The sequence below is a fragment of the Cetorhinus maximus genome, chromosome 4 (assembly GCF_964194155.1).
Source record: "Cetorhinus maximus chromosome 4, sCetMax3.hap1.1, whole genome shotgun sequence".
Taxonomy (NCBI): domain Eukaryota; kingdom Metazoa; phylum Chordata; class Chondrichthyes; order Lamniformes; family Cetorhinidae; genus Cetorhinus; species Cetorhinus maximus.
Window position 1 is genome coordinate 87780166 of NC_135882.1, and position 23546 is coordinate 87803711.

General features: G+C 41.6%; 1 protein-coding gene and 1 pseudogene across 2 annotated transcripts in view; both read left to right on the top strand.

Annotated features, from left to right (window-relative positions):
* The window catches only part of tox (thymocyte selection-associated high mobility group box), a 297637-nt gene that overhangs the window by 98544 nt on the left and 175547 nt on the right, over positions 1-23546 (top strand). The gene's annotated exons all lie outside the window — the stretch shown is intronic.
* Positions 21958-22717, top strand: LOC144679395 (rho-related GTP-binding protein RhoA-D pseudogene; annotated as a pseudogene).

Genomic DNA, 23546 nt, shown 5'->3' on the forward strand with positions numbered 1-23546 from the left:
TGCTACCATTTTCTCCAAGTGTAAATACCTTGCACTTTCTCCTCAGTCTTCCTTTGATTTCTAACAATCAAGTCACCCAAGTTTACTGTCAGGCAGACTTCAGAACACCTTCAATTTAAAGCTACAATCCCAAAATATAATAATCTCATAAACCTCAAAATTGTAACATTGGGAGCTGTCCCAGAATGAACTCAATTTCAATAGCAGGGCAAGGCGTAGGATAGGTGCTGGGTGATAGAGAATACCTGCAACTTCAGTTTCTCATCTGCCACTTCATTGGACCACCATTGCTGAAAAATTCAAAAATTAAGTACATGTGAAGATGAGGATAAAAACTGAGCATGTCACTGGCATGCTCGAAGCAAGATTCTAGTGCCTGAATAAATCCAATGATGCTTTGCAGTATGTATCCAGCAGTGTCTCATGAAATATGGTAGCATTTTAAATGTTTTATAATTTTGGAATCACAGAAGACTGATGGTACAGATCCTCGAAGATACTGCTGATGCTAAAGATCAGGTGCATGAAGAACAAGAAGCAGATGCAGACTCAGTCATGACATCTACAATGATGCATAAATCAATATTTGTTGGAAGATTCATCAAAGATCTGCCTCCTGTCACCAACCTTGGTCCATGTAAATTATAACTTTAAGCCTCACTATCAGCATGTTACTGTTCCCCATTGTTGCAAAAGGGAACAAAATGCCTAACGATCTTTATATCAAAAATAGCATTGATTTATTACTAATATTTTTTTAAAAACACATTCATTTTATCCACTGTTCATACTATTTATAATTACTTGGGCTTCCCTCGCCCCAATTCTAATACTGTTTCCTTGTGCTACCTTAGGGCATCGGGTTTGAGATTTAGGGGCAGAATCAAAATATATGAGTTTATTGGGATTGAGAAAGTACTTCTGTCTGGCATGAACACAGGGTGAATTAACTTTTTGTCATGATTATCTTGGCATCTTAGTTCTGCAAAGCTGAAGGTTTCTGCATTGAGCTGGTGGAATGCCTCAATTAGCTACTCCATTGGCACTAGGGACAGGATTCATGTAATCAATGATCAGTGGGAGAATGAACTTCCCATCCTTAAATTACTGAGAGATCAATTGATTAGGCTCTGCTTCTTCCAAGGTGTTGCCAAAATACCATTGCTTGGTTGCAGAGGTTTCAAGGATGGTCCTGCAAATCCTATATTCCATGCTGTCTCTGGTTTTATTTCTCTTACTTCGATCACATTTTCCTGCCTGTCTCTTGCACTTTTAGCAGCTGCCACTGAGAAAGTTCCTGCCTCTTTAGTCAAGTCACTTCCTGGGAATTTCTCAACAGCACCCGCTAGCAGGAAAGTAAAACTTGATGTACAAATGTTTCATGACTCCTAAATCCAACATTAAGTAATTGGTTAATTAAGATACTATTCTTTGCAACCCTACTGATCCCAATTTTCAAGGTATAGAGAATATAATTACATTGGTTTTTATATCCTTGATCAATACACTCATGAGAATTTTTCTTTTTGTATTTTGTGTACACTATCCAGTTATGGAACATCATTTTGTAAATTGAATTTGAACTGCTGCTCTAACTTTTTACTGACAATGAGTTACATCTAAAACTAAACATCTAAAAATTAATCCTTCTCTTTCAGATGCTGATCAATTCCTGAGTGTTTCCAAATTGTTTTGTTTTTATTTTAGATTACCAACCTTTGTCATTATTGCCTTTTTTAATCTCCATTACTTGAACAACTTAGATTGTCGTAATACAAAGTGTTGTTGAAATGCATATAAATCCACAGCCTAAAATGTCATCTATGATTTTTTTTCAAAAGCAACCTCATACTAAAACCAAAGTTTGATTTTTTACAATTGAAATGTGTATTGCAGTTGATCAAATATATTATAATAGTGAATTTCTTTTAAGCACAGCAAGCAAAGGCACATGTGCCAATAAGATTAGCAGTTATAGGCAATAGTGACTTCAAAATATATACTTAAGCCTGTACTTTTGCTGGTTTAGGGACTGTGATGCAGGCCTGATCCATTGATTATTAGCCACTTGGCATGTCTACACCTAGTTAAGGCAAGTCTAATATTTAATATGGAGACATCCATTAAAAAAAACAGGAATAGCACATCTGAAATAATTAAACATTGTGAAGTATTTTTAATATGTGCTAATAATTCTGAGAAATATGAATATAAGCAAAGATAAGTTTTCTACTTCTGTCATCTTCCATTGTTTCAGTCTTTCTCTCGCCCACTCTCTCTCTCTCTCTTTGTCCAGCTTCTGGATTGCAAAATGTTATTTTTTGCACTGGAGCAACTATTTGAATAAGCATTATGTTAATAATTGATGTAATATGATTGTGCAAACAGATGTTGACATTTTATTAATTTGATTTAACTTTAATGCATAAGTAACTATATTTTCTGTTGCAACAAATTTAAGTGCATGTTAAAAATTTAAATTTTCATCCCGTGAGACCTTCTACAACATTCTGCTTTGTCAGAAAATTAAGAAGTATACTTTTAGATTTTGCTGTGTCCTTCCACTATACGTGTTCCCTACTTATAACAAAAGGGTGTGATACTCACATGACTGTAGAATTAATCTTAAACCCCATCCAATGAGAATGGTGATGGCAGAGAGGTAAGATCGCTGACCGTGTTTATATGATCAGGTCCCATTTCCCACCATTTTTATCAGTATGAATTTGAATATGGGAAGGCCACCTGCCCCAGAGGAATGGGGCCCTAATTTAAATGACCCACATTTACCAAACACTGCAACTCCAACAAATATAGAAAATTAAATAATAAATTGTAACACTTATAAATAATCAGAAGTATAAGAACATTGCCGAACACATGTCTCTGGATTGGAGCTGCATGGCAATAATTGTATCTCTTGGTTTTTGTCAATGCTCACAAACTGCTTGAGCTTCGTTTTTACAATTCATGTTGTCATTACAACTGTTTGACTGAATTATTATCTTTTATCTCACCATGTAGATGTGGAGTCTTACACAATCTTTCTGGATTCAGCCTTCCCAGTGCATTTCCTCAAGGTTGACAAGTGCATTAAACCTGAGACAGATCACTCCTTATCCTGTACAGTACAAAAATGTGAAATGCATCATATAGAATTCACATTCCCTATTCTACTTATCATGATTAGTGCATCATGTTAAGAAGAAAAAATACAAGTTTGATTTAATTGAAATTTCAGCATTTATATGCTGAACATATATGCTGTGCCTCAATTGTCTTTATCAGTTTCATTTAATATTTTTTGTGTTGACTCTTAAGTTTCCCCTCCATCCTTCCAATCCCTCTGAGCTATTATAGTTTTGGAGACAGCAATCATCTTCCAAAAGCCTTCTATCTTTTCCCGCACTTGTTTCTTCAATCTTCTTTCTGGTTGATTTAGCCTGTTTCTCGTATCGGTAAGCTCAAGTCAGTCCAGTTTGAGTGAAACTCTATTTTCAGTCAAAGGGATATATGTAAAGAACCTATTAGAAATACTTTTCTTTTCAGCTATAATCAGGTTGCCTTGCTTGGCTGAGTTTGCTTTTATCAATTTTCATATATGCAGCCTGATGAAGCACCACATAAAATAATTGCAAGGGGAGGAAAATAATAATGTTTTAGCACATGCCTTTTGGTTTACATCTTCTAGTGGATGAGAAGTAGCATTGACAGTGGCCAAAGTTCAAATTTTGTTTCCCAAAAACTCTAGAAGGCTGTTTATGGTAGAAAAAAACAAAGCCAAAAATGAGAAAAACAGGGGAACATCATTTAAAAAAAAGTTTGTTAAAAAGTGTATTATTGAGAAATAAAGCATTAAAGAATAATCCTGGCCCCTATTATAATAGAGTATAATAGTGCCTCAGATTATTTAATAAGCTTGATAAAATGCATAATTTTCAAAATTTTGTAGTGCCATGCATTTGTGTAGTGTTTTGAAAGTTATCTCAATGTATTTATTGGAATTTCATAGTTCTAGTGCATTGTGGTTTATCAGCAGCCAAATACTTGAAACATATAATGCAAATTATGAAAATGATACTCGAGTGTAACTGAGAACTGGTTATGAAATTACCGCAGCTCCGATAATGTGAGTAAGCATGATAAATTAAAGAAAATTTTTACCCCTCCTCACGCCAAGCATACTGGTGAATATTGAGGCTAATTTAAAGTTCACTTTAATGAGAAGAGAGTAGTTCTTAGTACATTCCGCAGTCTCTTTCGTGTGGTTGTAGTAATGTAAAAAAAAATTTACAAAGCTAGAATCAAATTATTCCTGAAAGATGACACTAAATACATTCCATTATAGATTAACTGTAGAATAAATATTTAAAACATGATTTCCTGCTAGAATTATACATGAGTTTTTACAAAACTTCAGCAGTCTGACATTGGCATTGTCACACCTTAATCAATTCAACGTGTTCATTTGAAAGACTGTATTAGAGAATCATGATTTTTGTGACAGAGCAACAGAAGGAAATAGAAACCTGACTTCTATGTTGCATCAGGGCTTTTGTATATACTTACTAAACATGGGAAAGTCACATTTATGCAATGTTCAAAATAATTTTTTATTGACATATGTCAACATTTTCTAGTCTCATGCTGGTGACTGCACGGTACGAACCCACACAAATGAATATAAGTCCACTTAGCCTTTTTTTCCTAAGCTAAGACAAATAGTTTTTCCACCAGAATTTTCCTTTCAGTGTCAGCTCACTTCTGCATTATAAGGCTGCGGGTTCAAGTCCTAGCCCAGAGACTTGAGCATAAGAATCTAGAGTGACAGTCCAGGGCAGCACTGAGAGAGTGCTTCACTGTTTTGGGTGCCATCTTTCAGACAAGCTTTTAGACCAAGGCCAAACTGCATTCTGAGATGGACATATAAGTTCCAATGGCACTATTTTGAGTAAGCGTAATCTTATGCTTCTGTCCTAGTCAATATTTGTCCCTCAATTATCAGTAAAAACAGATTATCTGGTGATTGCCACATTACTGTTTGTAGGAGCTCCCTGTGTGAAAATTGGCTGCTGCACTTTACATATTAAAAATACTTTATTGGTCGTAAAGTGCTTTCGAACTTCCTAAGGTTTTGAAAGGCGCTATGTATCCTAATAGTCATTAAATAGGATGTGTATAAGCGATAGACAAATTAGCCTGCTGATTTCAGAAGGCAAGAGCAGAAGAGTTAAGTCTGATAAACCCCATTGTGGGTGAATTACTGCCTGCAGGATTTTCTGTATTTCCCATTGAATTCCAGGCAAATGACATTTGTGCTGATATCAGTAAGCAATTGCAAAAGAACGACATAGTAAAATTGACAATGTTTTTAAAGACTTGGGAAAATAAAGCAATCATGCACTCAAACAGCCAGTAGTAAGTATTACTAAGGGAACCGTCAAATCTGAACTGTGTATGCCCTTAAGCTGAATAAATTGTTTCAGGAATGATGAGCTATTCTAATTTTGTGGCAGAGTTTGACCATTTAAAGGTTTACAATAGTTGACTTCAATCAAATCAGTTTCAGCTGCAATGTATCTTCACATCAATTATATTTGTAGTTTCCTCTGCTTCATCAAGTTAATATTTTATAATTGTTGAAATTTTCAAATTTAAAACAAGGTGTAAATTTCTGTTGGAACAATCTATGCTGTTTTCATGCTTGTGTTAAATCGCAATAGAAATATTTTAGGCCACCAGATAGAAACTGAGATAAGCAACAAAGCTGAATTAAATTGCAGTATTTGTGCCAATGTTCTAAGGTACAGTTGATGCTCTCAAAATTGTGTTTATTGATTAACTCACATTCTATTTAATTTCTCACTGCAGCAGTATATTAGTTGTGACATGATCTATTATAATTGAAGCTTAAGCTACTTTTCTTTTAATAATTACAAATTATAAAATTGGAGGGATATGACAAAAGGAAGCCAAATACTTTTCCATTCACCTAGATACTGATGTTGTGGTTGACTTTTTTCTTTTTTTGCAGTAATACTATAAGCTTCCCTTCCTGTGTTATCAGTATATCTACATTTTCAAAATGCAGTTAAAATGGCAATGACTGCATGTGCTCCATCACCATATAAAACAATAGATCTTGTGACTAAATAAACAAAAAAATATGCGTATGGTGTGGTCTGTGGATTAAAAATTGCAGTATAATTTTCCTTATTTGAAGTAATGCGGTTTGCCGAATTGTGTATCTTTTTCCCCCAGAAACAGTTGGAAGAATAGAAAGAGTCCATATAAAGAATATAACAAAAAGATGAATTCCATTCTGAGGCAGCAGACCTATTCCTACAGTATGTTTGGGGGAGGGGAACTAGTCCATCATTTACAATCCTGACCTACTTTCAGCTGCTTATTATTCAGCTATATGTTCAAAAAAATCTCTGTAATTCAGTTTGGCATCCTGTCCAGCATGGTTGCACTGAAAAGTAGGTACATTCTATGATTAACAATAGCCCTTGTGTAATCATCATCATATTTAATAAAATCATAATGTGTTCATAGTAAGCAAGCAAAATACAGATAGTAATCAGGAAACCCAAATCAAGTGTAAAGAAACATATACTATTGCAAATGCTCTCTCCTAATAGTCAGTGTTGACATTTAAATTTAAATTGGGTTTACCTTTAATTGAACCCTGAGGGAAATGATCGTTTGAGATGTGCATGCTAATATAATTAGCTCTAAGTTGTTAAAACAGTAAACAAAAGTCTTTTTACAAGAAATGCAACCAGCTGCACTATTGTGGAAAATATAATTAAAACAAATCCAGACACCATAGTTGTACTGAAGAAATTTCATATTGCACAACAATAAGAGTAAATTTGCTGTTTAACAAGAGTTTAATTATGAGGAAAATGTTGAAGCAAGCCAATATTTTATGAAATAAAAAGAATGTCATATCTTTCGTTGTTCACATTTTTGACATAGCAGCCAAATCAGTAAGCTTGTATCCTGATTTACAATATGATCAATTTTAACATAGATCATAATACAAAGAGGCATTTTTCATGGAGGGTGTGGTTTCAGACCTGTAGGCCATCTTGTTTTAAGAATGTTCACATCACGCACAACATCAACACTTCAAAATCCAATGGGCTAGAAACTCAACATTGTTGGACCCATTTTAGTGGTACAACAATTGTAAATTTAGCACATTGACGGCTCACGCCCAATGTGCAGGAGCGTTCAAGCCGCTGCTAAGTTCATCAGGACCTTGTTTTAGGCAGCTCTGTTCCTGCCTGAAATAAGCACAGGTCAAACTTCAATTTTAAATGAGAGTCCTGCACCCGTTTCAAGATCAATTGGCCAAATTTATCTAAACTAGTCGGCAGTCTGATATAATTTATATAAAATTTATAATTTATATAAATAGTTAACATTGATTCCAATTATGTTCCTTGGAACAGTTCAGTTAACCGTACAAAGTGATCTTTTATCTTTATAAATATTAAACACATATAAGAACAAATTGACTGCAATCTGCTTAACTTTCACAAAATCTTTAGAGTATATAAAGATGTTCTAACCCAGTAACACCAAGGGAGCTGCACATGCATAACAAAAACTTAATCTTGTAGTAGAATTGTTGATGATTTAAAGTTACTTTTTGTTCTTAGCGCTTTAATTCCTCTCCCATATATATGCAGAGATTTTCTCAGAAAGTAACTTATTTTCATTGGAAAAGATAAAACTGAAAGGCGACATGGACCATAGTTTAAAAATACTTAAGAGGGATAGATAATTGAGCTGAAATCAGGTCATTTAACTTGGTCTTTGAGCACAGAAATCAGAGATAGGAATTCAAAATTAACAAACTTCAAGCAAAGCTGGACATTAGAAAGATTGTTATTGTGCCTCATAGAGAAGTTACTATAGAATAGGCTTCCAGCTAAAACAGTTAACCGTTTGCAAATTAACATATTTTTCAAAAAGCGGGATGAATATCTGGTTACGAACAAATCTGAGTGTTAAGGATAAGTACTGATAAATATCACTAATACTCTGGAATGACTCCAGGCCATTTAAAAATGATGGGCAGGGCCTGATTGGAGGATTCCTGCCTCCATTCCTAGTGTCCCCAATTTTCGCTGGTGCAGGATAAGAGTGGGAGTAACAAGCCCACACTCTGCACTCCCGATCTTGCTGGCTCCATTGTGGGGGTAAACATCACCTAGCACCCACCCCACAATTTGCATGGAGTTAATCCAGCTTCTTTATGATTCATGGTCCATGGCAGGTCACAAGAGTCATGAACCATAGTCTGGATTTGGGAACCATTTGAAAGATAAGTTTAAAAAGGTCTTACTCATGCCCCTTCCATGCTCCCATGATGCCTCCATGCCAACTCAATGCCAACTCATACTCCCCATCCACTCCCCATGGCCCCTTATACCCTCCACGCCAACTCATTCTCCCCAGCCATTCTCTGTGGCCCCTCATACTGTTAATGCAACTCAGTGCCAGCTCATGCCACTTCCATGCCCATTCACCCAGTATACACCATGTACATAACCAGTGAGCCACGTAATAACAATGGCAACTGTGGAACTGCTGAAAGAGAAAAAAACACTCATCAACAACTCTTCTTTTGAAAATAAAACTGCTGTTCTTACAACCCTATAAAAGTGTCACTAAGACAGACCATTAAAGTATCAATAACAGAGGCTTCAAACACTTTACACCTCTTAATCTTGTCCAAATAAACATTAAGGCATTGGCTAAAGGGATCACAGCAATAACAACTTATTATGACCATTAAAGATATCAATCAAGAAAAGTCAACAGCTCACTTCAGTTGTCAAAACAGAACTCCCCGCTGAGCTAACACTTCTATTGCTCTGGGCTCACAACCACACGTGCATAGAAGACCTTGTTACGTGCAATTTGGCTGTTTCTTTACAAGTGACAAGTTCAAAAAATGCATAATTGACTATAAAGCATTTTGGAATATAATAAAGGCATGAATGGTACTATTTTTATGAGAGTTTTTTTCTACTGTAGAAGAAAAAGGAGTTTGATGAGTTGAATGGTCTTTTCTTGTTCTATGCTTCTTACTGTTCTTAAAACTGCATGTTTCCATGCATCCTTCTTTGAACAAAAAAACATAAATGTTACACATTCCTCATATATGTTTCCCAGCTTGCAGCATGTGCTTACTGTGAGGTAAGATGAATGGTGAATCTGTCAAATTTTGAGGAAGCGATCTGAACTTGCAGTTCTGGTACTTGTTCAGAAGAAAGGTATAGGGGTTATTTTCAACTTAGGCAGGAGCAGAAAACTGATTGTAGAAGATCAGTTGCCCTTTATACACCCAGTGCAATTTTATTTTGCATTGACTTCATTGAACAGGAAAATCAGACTACATTTATAATGGGTGGCCAATCTGCTATCTCCAGTCTCCACCCGCATCAAAATTGAAAATGACCTGAAATATTCTCTCAACTAGGTAGATTATTAAGGTAAAAATAGAGTGCTCTGCAGAAGTGCTTAATTGTGCAGCGACCTGTTGACTGGTCACCGAACATTGCTTGATGGCAGCTGGTTGCAAGTCTATGCCAGAGTAAGTCAAATAAGGATCAATAGAAAAAGCCAAATAAAAGTTCATATCCTTAACTCTGTTGAGAATGCTTAAACTGTTTGTAAAGAACATTGGGTCAAAAATGAAACTTCAGTGCTCCCAGCATTTAGCAGATGATGCTCTCAGAGGTTAAATGATAAGATTTTCCTGTGCCAGTGACCCTTTGTGTTTCTTAAATGGTCAGAGGCAGGACAGACCCTTAGTAATCAGCTGTTGGAGTCTTGTTGCAGAAGGTTTGGCTTTTCAAAGTAGAGAGTCACCCTGCAGTGAGATGTTTCACCAGACCTACATGGATAGACGTGATGGACCTCAGAAATAGAGGGCAGAATTTTAAATGCAAAGGAAGGCAAGTTCTGGTGCAGGTGATGGGGCTGAGGGGCTAGGCTAAGGGAAAGAGGGCAGAAGAGAGGAGGACCTGGAGACATGCAGCAGCACCTGAAAGTGCTGTCCAATCTGTGGCTTCAGAGCGGACCAACCACATTCTGAGAAAAATCAAAGTGTGACATCACAGGAAAACAGCTAATTAAATGGTTGGTCAGTATTTTTCTTGGGTAAGTTTAGTAATGTAAGGTGTTATTAGCAGTAAGATTTACTAAAAGTAGTAAAGTTTATTAGATTGGCTGGTGGGCATTTCTTATTTATCTTCACTTGGGAATTTCAATCGGGGTAAGGAGAACATTTACTGAAATAATAAGAATATAAGCACTGGCAGGACTAGAGACATTAATTAAAATCTACTAAGTAAAATGATTAATTAAAAGCTATAAAGATGGCAGGCCAGGGGATATGTGGCAGCTGCAGAATATGGGAGCTCATGGACATCTGTGTGATCCAAGGCAAACACATTTGCAATGTCAGCAGCTAGAGGAACTTTGGCTCAGAGTCATTGAGCTGCAGACACTGTGACACATCAGGGGCAGGTAAAGTTACCTGGACACTTTGTTCCAGTAGGCAGTCACACCCCTTAGCATAGGGTCATCTGATTTGGTCCATGGTCAGCGACAGGATGGTGTGACTGTGCATGAGGCAGGTATGGGGATTGAGAAGGTAGAAGTGGAGGAGCCTTAGCCTTTAAAATCATCCAACAGGTTCGAGGTTCTTGCAGCCTGTCTGGACGAAAGCAAAGGCTATAGGATGGATGAGTGAACTGACCATGGCACCGTGGTACAAGAAGTCATTCAAGTGGGGACAGGTAATAGGAATGTGGTGGTAGTTGCGGACACTATAATCAGGGAATAGACACAGTTCTTTGCAGCCGAGAACATGAGTTCAAAAGGCTGTGTTGCCTGCCTGGTTCCAGGGTTCGGGACATCGTCTAGGAGCTGGAGAGGGGGAGTGAGAGGGGGAGGATCCAGTTGCCGTGAGTCACATAGGTACCAATGATTTCGGTAGGACTAGGAAAGAGGTTCTGCTGAGAGAGTATGAGCAGCTAGGAGCTAAATTAAAAAGCAGAACCTCAAAGGTAATAATTTTTGGATTGTTACCTGAGCTGTGTGCAAATTGGAGTAGGATAAATAAAATTAGACAGTTAAATGCATGGCTCAAAGATTGATGTGGGAGAAATGGGATTTGATTCATGGGGTACTGGCACCAGTACTGGGGACAGTGGGAGCTGTACAATTGGGATGGTCTTCACCTGAACCGAGCTGGGACCAGTGTTCTGGCGAGTTGTATAAGCATAACTAATGGCAGAGAATTACTAATACTAATTTCTTTCAGTTCCCCATTCTTGCTAGTCCCTCGGTTCTCTAGTATTCCTGGGAGGTCTTTTGGATTTTCCTCCATGAAGACAGGCACAAAGTATTTGTTTAGTTTCTCTGCCATTTCCTTATTCCCCATTGTAAATTCTCCTGTCCCTGCCTTTTCAGGGCCCACATTTGTCTTTGCTAACCTTTTCCTTTTTACATACCGATAGAAGCTTTTACAGTCTGTTTTTTACAAGTTTACTTTCAAATTCTATTTTCTCTTTATCAGTTTCTTGGTCCTCCTTTGCTGAATTCTAAAATGTTCCCAATCCTCAAACTTACTACATTTTTGGCAACTTTATAAGCCTCTTCCTTTGATCTAATATAGTCTTTAACTTATTTTTTTAAACTATTCACTCATGGGATGTGGGCTTTGCTGGCTGGGACAGCATTTATTGCCCATCCCTAGTTGCCCTTGAGAAGATGAAGGTGAGCTACCTTCTTGAACCCTCTGCAGTCCATGTGTTATAGGTACACCCACAGTGCTGTTAGGAAAGGAGCTGCAGGATTTTGACCCAGTGACAGTGAAGGAATGGCGATATATTTCCAGGTCAAGATGGTGAGTGACTTGGAGAGAACTTCCAGGTGGTGGTGTTCCCATCTATCTGCTGCCCTTGCCCTTCTAGATGGTAGTGGTTGGGGGTTTGGAAGGTGCTGCCAAAGGTGCCTTGGTGTGTTCCTGCAGTGCACCTTGGTACACAATGCTACTGTGAGTTGGTGGTGGAGGGAGTGAATGTTTGTGGATGTGGTGCCAGTCAAGCGGGCTGCATTGTCCTGGATGGTATCAAGCTTCTTGAGTATTGTGGGAGCTGCACTCATCCAGGCAAGTGGGGAGTATTCCATCACACTCTTGACTTGTGCCTTGTAGATGGTGGACAGGCTTTGGGGAGGTCAGGAGGTGAGTTACTGGTTGCAGGATTCCTAACCTCTGACCTGCTCTTGTAGCTGCAGTATTTGCATGGCTAGTCCAGTTCAGTTTCTGGTCAATGGTAACCTTCAGAGTGTTGATAGTGGGGTATTCAGTGATGGTAATGCCATTGAATGTCAAGGGGCGAAGGTTAGATTCTCTCTTGTTGGAGATGGTCATTGCCTGGCATTTGTGTGGCATGAATGTTACTTGCTACACATCAGCCCAAGCCTGGATATTGTCCAGGTCTTGCTGCATTTGGACATGGACTGATTCATTATCTGAGGAGTCGTGAATGGTGCTGAACATTGTGCAATCATCAGTGAACACCCCCATTTCTGACCTTATGATGGAAAGAAGGTGACTGGTGAAGCAGCTGAAGATGGCTGGACCGAGGACACTACTCTGAGAAACTCCTGGAGTGATGTCCTGGAGCTGAGGTGACAGACCAACAACAACGACCATCTTCCTCTGCGCTACATATGACTCCAGCCAGTGGAGAGCTCCCTCCCCCAACCGATTCCCATTGACTTCAGTTTTGCTAGGGCTCCTTGATGCCACACTCGGTCAAATGCCACCTTGATGTCAGGGGCAGTCACTCTCACCTAACTTTGGGAGTTCAGCTCTTTTTTCCAAGTTTGAACCAAGGTTGTAATGCGGTCAAGAGCTGAGTGGCTCTGGTGGAACCCAAACTGGGCGTCAGTGAGCAGGTTATTGCTAAGCAAGTGCTGCTTGATAGCGCTGTTGTTGGCACCTTCCATTACTGTTTACTGAGAGCAGACTGATGGGGCAGTAATTGGCTGGGTTGTGTACAGGACATACCTGGGCAATTTTCCACATAGCTGGGTGGATGCCAATATTGTAGCTGCACTGGAACAGCTTGGCTCGGGGCGCGGCAAGTTCTGGAGCATAAGTCTTCAGTCCTATTGCCGAAATAGTGTCAGGGCCCATAGCCTTTGCAGTATCCAGTGCCTTCAGCCGTTTCTTGATATCATGTGGAGTGAAATGAATTGGCTGAAGACTGGCATCTGTGATGCTGGGGACCTCCGGAGGAGGCCGAGATGGGTCATCCACTTGACACTTCTGGCTGAAGATTGTAGCAAATTCTTCAGCCTTATCTTTTGCACTGATGTGCTGGGCTCCCCCATCATTGACGATGGGGATATTTGTGGAGCCTCCTCCTCCAGTGAGTTGCTTAATTGTCCACCACTATTCACGAGTGGGTGTGGCAGAACTGCAGAGCTTAGATCTGACCTGTTGATTGTGGGATCACTTAGCTCTGTCTATCATTTGCTGCTTATGCTGTTTGGCACACAACTAGTCCTGTGTTACAGCTTCACCAGGTTGAGACCTCATTTTTAGGTACGCCTGGTGCTGCTCCCGGCATGCCCTCCTGCACTCTTCGTTGAACCAGTGTTGATCCCCTGGCTTGATGGTAATGGTAGAGTGGGGGATATGTCAGGCCATGAGGTTACAGATTGTGTTTGAGTAAAAGTCTGCTGCTGCTGATGGCCCACAGCGCCTCATGGATGCCCAGCCTTGAGTACTTAGATCTGTTTGAAATTTATCCCGTCTAGCATGGTGGTAGTGCCACACAACACAATTGACAGTATCCTTAATGTGAAGGCAGGATTTCGTCTCCACAATAGCTGTGCGGTGGTCACTCCTCCCGATACTGTCATGGACAGATGCATCTGTGGCAGGCAGGTTGGTGAGGATGAGGTCAAGTATGTTTTACCTTCTTGTTGGTTCCCTCACCACCTGCCGCAGACCCAGTCTAGCAGCTATGTCATTTAGAGTTCAGTCAGCTCCTTCAGTAGGGTGCTACCGAGCCACTCTTTGTGATACACATTGAAGTCCCCTACCCAGAATACATTCTGCGCTCTTGCCACCCTCAGTGCCTGCTCCAAGTGGTGTTCAAGATGGAGGAGCACTGATTCATCAGCTGAAGGAGGGCAGTACTTGGTAACCAGCAGGAGGTTTCTTTCCCCCTGTTTGACTTGATGCCATGAGACTTCATGGGGTCTGGAGTCGATGTTGAGGACAACTCCCTCCCGACTGTACACCACTGCGCCACCACCTCTGCTGGGTCTGTCCTGCTGGTGGGACAGGACAGACCCAGGGATGATGATGGTGGTGTCTGGGACATTATCTGTAAGGTATGATTCCGTGAGTATGACTATTTCAGGCTGTTGCTTGACTAGTCAGTGAGACAGCTCTCCCAATTTTGGCACTAACCCCCAGATGTTAGTAAGGAAGACTTTGCAGGCTCGACAGGGCTAAATTTGCCCTTGTCGCTGTTGAAGGGTCATGAGGACTCGAAACGTCAACTTTGTTCTTCTCCACTGATGCTGCCAGACCTGCTGAGTTTTTCCAGGTATTTCTGTTTTTGTTTTGGATTTCCAGCATCCACAGTTTTTTGTTTTTATGCCCTTGTCGCTTCCGGTGCCTACGTTGATGCCGGGCTGTCCGTGCAGTTTAATTCCATTTTTGATACAACTGAATGGCCTCTTAGGCCATTTCAGAGGGCATTTAAGAGTCAACCACATTACTGTGGGTCTGGAGTCACATGTAGACCGGACCAGGTAAGGACGACAGATTTCCTTCCCTAAACGATGTCAGTGAACCAGATGGGTTTTTACAACAATTGGCAATGGTTTCATGGTCATCATTAGACTTTTAATTCTAGGTTTTTACTGAATTCAACTTCTACCATCTGCCGTGGCGGGATTCAAACTCATGTCCCCAGAGAATTATGCTGAGCCTCTGGATTACTAGTCCATCTTGTTAGCCATGGTTGGAGCACCTTTCCTGCTAGGTTTTTGTGCCTCAAGGGGATGTAAATCTGTTGTAAACTATGTATTAATTCTTTAAATGCTAGCCATTGTCTGTCTACCATAATACCTTTAATACAGATTCCCAATCTATCACAGCCAATTGTCTCCTCATATCTTCGTAGTTCCCTTTGTTTAGATTTACAACCTAGTTTCAGATTGAACTAGGATTGGGCAGAGTCAACATGGATTTATGAAAGGGAAGTCATGTTTGTCAAACCTGTTATAGTTTTTTGAGGATGTAGCTAGCAGAATGGATAAGGGGGTACAGTGGATGTGGTGTATTTGGATTTTCAGAAGGCTTTTGATATGGTCTCACACAGGAAGTTAGTAAACAAGATTAGAGGACATGGGATTGGGGGTAATATACTGGTATGGATTGAGAATTGGCTAAGGGACAGAAAACAGAGTGGGAATAAACGGGTCATCCTCAGGTTGGCGGGCTGTGACTAGTGGTGTACTGCAACGATCAGTGCTTGGGCCCCAGCTATTCACAATCTATATCAATGATTTGGATGTGGGGACCAAACATAACATTTCCAAGTTTGCTAATGACACAAAACTAGGTGGGAATGTGAGTTGTGAGGAGGATGCAAAGAGCCTTCAGGGGGCTTTAGACAGACTATGTCAGTGGGCAAGAACATGGCAGATGGAATATAGTATGGAAAAAATGTGAAGTTATCCACTTTGGTAGAAGAAGCAAAAATGCAGAGTATTTCTTAAATGGTGATAGATTGAGAAGTATTAATTTCAAAGGGACCTGTGAGTCCTGTTCTCTCTCTCTCCCTGGAGTTCTGCACTCTCTTCTCCTGCAAGGAGAAAAAGTAAAGAGTTGTATGTGTGAGAAATGGATTGTGTGGGGAGGAGAGAATGATAACATTTGTGGAGTGAGACTATGAGGGATGGCACAAAAGAGGAGGATGTGTCATTGTTGGCTGCTTAGCTGGGGATGTGAGGAGATGCCTGGAGAGAGAGGAATTTGTATTGGTATGTTGGTCTGGGGAAAATGCTGGGGAAGTTGGAGTTGGTACCTGAAGTGTTATGCCATTCACCTTCCCTGCCCTGCTGAGGTCCTTCTACATCTTGGGGCATTGTCTGCAGATTTGAGAGACCACACACCTGTTGTTCACTTCCTCAGCAACTTCCAGCTAGTTGGGTCAACTTCTAACTGAAATACAGCACCTTCACTGCCTCAGTACTCTAGAGTCTAGAGTACCAAGAGTCTAGAGTACCAAGCCTCTAGAGTAGGGCTTGAACTCACAACCTTCTGACTCAGAGGCATTGTTCCTACTATTGAGCCAAGGCTAACACCCTAGCTAGGCTGAATATAGTAATTTAGGAGACGTTTGCAGGGATGGACTGGAACCCTCAACTATTCTGCCTAAGCTTTAAATTGCTGCTTGAAGCTGCTGGAAGTATGCTTCACTGTGACTGTGACAGAAGTATGTATCACATTGTATGTTTCCTCAGGTCTTTTCCTTGGGACAGCACAGTGTGTCATGATCCACAGCTGCAGTGAATTTTCCATAGTTGCTCAACAGCTATCTTCATAGTCTTCTGGGCTCTTTAAATAATTCTGGCACCATTGGCTGCCATAAACTGAACGAATCTTGGGACCTGCCAGGGTAACAGCAATAGAATACGTAAGTCTGGTTCCTATGGTTGCAGGCCAGCTGGACAATCATAGACTGTTAGTGCTTTCAGTTTATAAATTGAGTTGTCTTGGGGTTGGGGCATGTCTGGCCACTGGTGATGTCAGTAAACCCTGTGGGATCCTGCCATATGGTAGAAGTGGCCTCTTTCCAATTGCTGGCTGCTTTCCAAAAGAGAATGAATTAAATTACTGGCCCTGGCAACTAATGTGTCTTTCGCCCGCATAATGCAAATTTGGACTGAAGGTTGTCAAATGTACTGGAAGTCTCCCGAGGTCGCTTGGTAGGAACCTGCTGCATTAAAGTTCAACACACCTGTACCCTTCGAAACCAATGGCAGAGCTGTCCCTGTCCTGGAAGTGGTTTGCAAGTCTGGTTGCAGGCATGTGCACAGTTCTTTTATGGGCTCCTTCAGAAATCTTATTCTGCTTATACTGCTGTCTTCAACAGGTTCTGATAGAAGAGCCTAGCTATATGCACATAAGTAGCGGCTTAAGGATGGGTTCTAATGGAGCATCTAAAGTTGAAATACAGCTGTTTGGCATCTGTCCTCTAATCCTCCAAAACCAACAAATAGAGAAGGATGCCCTTGGAGATACTCATGGCTTCATTCAAATCAGTAGATTAACAGTTTTGCCTGTACAAACAAGTACTAATAGAGAAATAGTTCTTCTTTAAGAAGCTATTTGGAAGAGTTCAACTTCTTCTGTTCAGCAAAACCAGTATAATGTAGAAAATGTGAGTTGCTAAGCGATGTGACTGAAGGGAATAGACCTTCCCTGCAGCATGCATTTTATATTGAGCACTCTTCTGGCTTGGGAATCATATTATGGGACTTTGTCTCAATACCATTGATGAGGTTTCTACACAGTGCCTAGACTCCAGTGCTTTCAGGACTCATTGACATGTACAATACCCAGTAACCATTTGGTAGGTCTCTGGTCCAAAAGTGTGGAACAAAGAAAATAAGAACAGAAGAAATAGGAGCAGGAATAGACCACATGGCCTGTCGAGCATTTTCCGCCATTCAATATTTAATATTCAATACATTTAGTGTCAGCTGGTGCTCAGTGGTAGTACTCTTACCTCTGAGTCACAAGGTTCCAGGTTCAAATCCCACTCCAAGGCTTGAGCACAAAAATCAAGGCTGACATTCCAGTGCAGTACTGAGTACGTGCTGTCTTTCAGATGAGACATTAAACCAAGTCCCCATCTGCCTGCCTAGGTGGATGTAAAATAACCCATGACACTATTTTGAAGAAGAGCAACAACCCAAAAACAGATGATCTGGTCATTCTTACATTGTGGTTCGTGGGAGTTTGCTGAGTGCAAATTAGCTACTACATTTCCAACATGACAACTGTGGCTACACTTCAAAAAGTACTTCACTGGCTGTAAAGCATTTTGGAACATCCGGTGGTCATGAGAAGTGCTAAATAAATGCAAGTCTTCCTTTCAGTGTGATCATGGCTGATATTCAGCTTCAACTCCAATTTTCCATCCACTCCCCATATCCTTCGATTCCCTGAGACACCAAAAATCTGTCCATCCCAGCCTTAAATGTATACAATGATGGAGCATCCACAACTCTCTGAGGTAGCAAATTTCAACGATTCACAACCCTTGAGTGAAGAAATTTCTCCTCATCTCAGTCTTAAATGATCAGCCCCTTATGCTGAGAGTGCGCCCCATGTTCTAGATTCCCCGGTCCGGTGAAACAACCTCTTAGTGTCTACCCTGTAAAAGCCCTTCAGAAGCTTGTATGTTTCAATTGGATCAATCTTCTAAACTCCAGAGAGTAAAGCCCAGTTTGCTCTGCCTCTCATCATATGACAACTCGCTCATTCCAGGGACCAATCTTGTGAACCTTTGCTGTACCACCTCCAATGCAAGTATATCCTTCCTTAGATATGGGCCAGGATTCTGTCAGGCTGACAGAAGTCCTGCCCATCACTTGGGAACCGACAGGGAACCCTCATCAATTCCAAGAGAGAAGTCTGACAGAATCAAGTGTCCTCAAGGCACTTAGCTGGCCACCGTCAAGCTTCCCCTGCAATTGAGGTCCTTGGTGGTGGAATTTCCACCCACTGAGAGCTGCTGGCCGATCAGAGACTAGCAGCCCCTGATGGCACCAGTGCCAGCTGGAGCGGTGGTGGTTGATAGCAATGCGCCCGCCAAAGGCCCAAGATCATCGTGGGACCCCAGAACAACGATGAGTAGGGTGGGTTGGAAATCGCAGGGTGTGGACGAGAGAGAGGAGGGGCAGGGGGCTTGGAAGCTAGGAGCATAGGGACCTTGGTGTATATGTACATAAGTCATTGAAGATGGCAGGTTATGTTGAGAGAGAGCAATTAATAAAGCATATAGTATCTTAGGCTTTATTAATAGGGGCATTGAGTACAAGAGTAAGGAGGTCATGTTGAACTTGTATTAAGACTAGTTAGGCCTTATCTGGAGTACTGCATCCAGTTCTGGGCTTGAGGAAGGATGTGAAAGCATTGGCAAGAGTACAGAGGAGATTCATAAGAATGATTCCAGGGAATGAAGAACTGTAGCTATGAGAATAGATTGGAGAGGTTGGGACTGTTTTCCTTGGAGAAAAGAAGGCTGAGAGGAGACTTGATAGAGGTATTCAAGGTCCTGAGGAGTACGAACAAGGTAAATAGTGAGAAACTCTTCCCACTCAAGGGAGCATCAAGAATTAGAAAGCATAGATCCAAAATAATTGGCAAAAGGAGTAAAAGTGATGTGAGGAAAAATATTTTCACCCAGAGGGTGGTTGGAGTCTGGAACAAACTTCCTGAGGGGATAGTGGAGGTAGGTTTGATTGAGGTATTCAAACAGGAATTGGATTGCTATCTGGAAAAGAATGTGCAAGGTTATAGAGATAAGGCAGGGGAGTAAGACTAGGTAGGATGCTCTTTCAGAGAGCCAGTGCAGACTCGATGGGCCAAATGGCCTCCTGCGCACTGTAAAGGTTCTGTGTGGGCAGGGGAGTGACTTTCAGTGGATCCCCTCCCTTTCCAATACCTGATCCGTAGATCAGACACAGAGTGCCCGACTACAAGGGAACCCCCCCCCCCCCATCTAGGTGGCTGCTGGCAAACCTGACAGTTTACTGGGCAGCATTCCAAGAGCGCAGGAAAAGTGAGCGGCCCCCACGTAATTCCTGAGCCACCACTGATTTGTGATGGACTCAGAAATAATGGGTTTCAATTGGCTCAATAATTTGCGTAATTCACATCCTGCTGCTGCCAGCCGCGAATGCCGTGTCAGCCCCTTCCACCCTCCGATTTGATCGCGGGAGGCTTTGCCACTGCCAGGACACTGACGTGGGGCTTCTCCCCCGATTAAGTAAGCCCAGTCACCATGTTTCCCACCGCGATGGGCTGGAGTAAATCCAGCTCATGAAGATCAAAACTGTACACACAATTCTAGGTGTGGTCTCACCAAAGCTTTGTACAGTTGTAGCAAGACTTCTCTGTTCTTGCACCCCAATCCCTTTGCAATAAAGGCCAACATGCCATTTGTTTTTCTAATTGCTTGCTGCACCTGAATGTTAACTTTCTGTGTTTCTTGTACGAGTACACCCAAATCTCTCTGAACATCAACATTTAAAAAATATTCTGCTTTTCTATTCCTACGACCATTAAGCCCCATCTGCACCTTGTTGCACATTCACTTAACCTGTCTATGTGTGGAAATTTCTGTGCCTGCTGGTGTTAGGTGTGTATGATGATGTGAGTGGACAACACGGAGAGTGAGCGACAATATGGTGAGAAGACTAAAAATTGGTTTCACAATGTTGTGAAACCAGTTTGCAATTGTCCATTATACTTATCAATGGCCGTGTTTCCCACCGTTGTATGTCAAGATCCTTATTGTAATGCATCTGCATATCATTATAAGCCCAACTCGCCAGAATCATCCTCCCAATTTGGATCATCTGAGTGCTGACGTGTTTCACAACTGAACATAAGCGACATGCACTTGGCGGATGCCCTTCCTTCGGGACTTTGAGGTTTGTTTGCTGACCTTGCTTCGCGGTCAGGCTTCGCAGACAGCACCACTTCACTTTTAGGGGGGCTCTGGGGCCTGAGTCTAGCAACCAGACCAACCATAAGGCAGGGGTGGCTTCTCAACGGCTGCAGGGCTTGCGCTTGCTTGAGGAAAAGGGAGAAGTGGCAAGGGAAGAAGCTGCAGGGGGAGGACTGCACTGGGGGAGTGGGGTATCCCAGTGTGTTTATGGGGTACATGTTGATTTGTGCAAGCGGCCTTAAGATGGTGAGGGCTGAGGAGGCAGTCTTTGGAGGAGATGAGGCCAGATGGAGATGTGAGGGTGTGTGTGAGAGAAGTGAGTGGTGATGTCCCTTGAGCTGGCAGTGAGTGAGATGCCAGTGAATGTGTGATCGGCTTGTGAGTGTGAGAGTTTAGAGTGATGAGGTGGTTGCCTTACCCTGGCGGCAAGGACGAGATCATTCATCCTCTATCTGCATTGGATGGCCAACTTCTCCTGTGCAGCATTGGCACTGATCACCACTACCATCGCCTACCAAGCCGGAGTGGTAATGTTGCCGCCCCTCCTGCGGCCAGAGCAGGGGTATAGGACATCACAGATATCCTTTACAGCGTCCAAAAGGCATTCGAGGGACACATCACTAAACCGAGTGGCTGCAGTCTTCTTGCCTTTCAAGGCCATGTCTTCTTTGCAGCAGTTCTGCGCTGGAAGCACTCAGAGGCATGCACGTGGCTACACTTTAAATATGGCGCACAGCGTGATGAAGTGGCGAGGTGACAGCATGGCAGGCAAATCGGAGCCCGCCCACCATCGAAACGGCATGTTTCCCAGGAATGCATGATTAATAAGGCAGGATCAGGATGATATGGTGTGAAAAGCTGCCATTCCGCCCGGTGGGTAAAACACTCTTTCTCACGTCTGCCACTGCACTTAGTGCAAATCTGGGACGATTCCGCCCTATATCTCCTTGCAGTCTCTTTGTGTCTTCCTCGCAGCTTGCATTACCACCTAGCTTTGTATGGTCAGCAAACTTAGATACAATACTCTCTTTCTCTTCATCTAAGCCATTAATATGGATTGTAAATAGCTGTGGCCCCGGCACTGACCCTTGCAGTACTCCACTTGTTACAACCTGACAGATTTGAAAAAGCCCTGTGCTTTGATCTTGAGCTGAGGCGGTGGTCACGATCTAACTGGCACCGAGTAAGAGGTGGCAGCTTCCCCCACCCCCAGAGATGGCAGCCATTCAGAAAAAGTTGGTTATTGTTGGAGATGGTGCTTGGGCAAGACATGCCTTCTGATTGTGTTCAGAAAGGATCAGTTCCTTGAAGTTTATGTACCAACTGTCTTTGAAAACTACATAGCAGACATTGAAGTGGATGGCAAACAGGTTGAACTTGCACTCTGGGATACAGCGGGGCAAGAAGACTATGATCGACTCCGACCACTCTCCTACCCTGACACTGATGTTATTTTAATGTGCTTCTCAATTGATAACCCAGACAGCTTGGAAAATATCCCTGAGAAATGGACACCTGAAGTGAAGCATTTTTGTCCCAGTTTGCCTATGATTCTAGTTGGAAACAAGAAGGACTTGAGAAATGATGAGAACACACGAAAAGAGCTTACAAAAATGAAGCATGAACCTGTGAAGCCAGAGGAGGGACGGGACATGACCAACAAAATGAGTGCTTTTGGCTACATGGAGTGCTCTGCCAAAACAAAGGAAGGAGTTCGGGAAGTCTTTGAGACAGCCACGCGGGCTGCATTACAAGTCAAATACAAGAAGAGACGAAGTGCTGAGTGCCTCGAACCCTCTCCAGGAAACTGCTCTCTACAGTTGTTACGAGGTGGTGCACCACCGTTATGCAGTCCTACATATTGGAGCATGGAGGAGAGTTCCCCTGGACCGTCGAGGAAGACATGACAACAGAAGGAAGAAGACAGCTGGCGATATTCCTGGCGCACAAGCACATGAAGAATATTCTTTGCTTCCTGTCCACTAACCAATCTGCTATCTATGCTAATATATTAACCCCAAATCCATGTGCCCTTGTGTAGGGCACGTAAAAATTACCTTTTGTGTGACACCTTTTCAAATGTCTTTTGGAAATCCAAGTATACTACACTACTAGTTCCCCTTTACCTACCCTACTAGTTATATCCTCAAAAAACTCGAATATATTTGTCAAATAGAATTTTCCTTTTGTAAAACCATGTTGGCTTTGTCTGATCACACTCTGATTTCCAAAGTGCATTGTTAATTGTCCTTTAGGTCACATTATTGACCCATATATTAATTAAGTGGGGAAACAAACTAGAACTACTGGCCAGCAAATTGTAAATGGTAATTTAAATTTGAAACACTGTTCATCAAACATTGCTTCTCCCAACTCCATAACGATCTTTAAGTTGAACCCTTCGCAAATGTCCACAGTGTTTAATCTCATTCACTTGAATTTCATTCTATAGAATCATCAAAACACTCCAGTAGAGATCCAGGAGTTCATTGCCATCAGGAAGTTACTAAGGAACTCAGAATTCAGAGTGAAGTTTAGAAAGAGGTAAGTAATTGAAAAGAGTGGTACTAAAATGTACTAAAAATGAATCCAGTAATAGTGATAAATTCATCCAGTGGAGGAGAGATCTGCTTCATTTAATTGCCTCGGTTCTTTCATCTAGGCTAGCCAGGTACAAATATGTCAGAGGAGAGGCAACCAATTGTGACAGATATTCTCCTCTACTTAATTTTTATT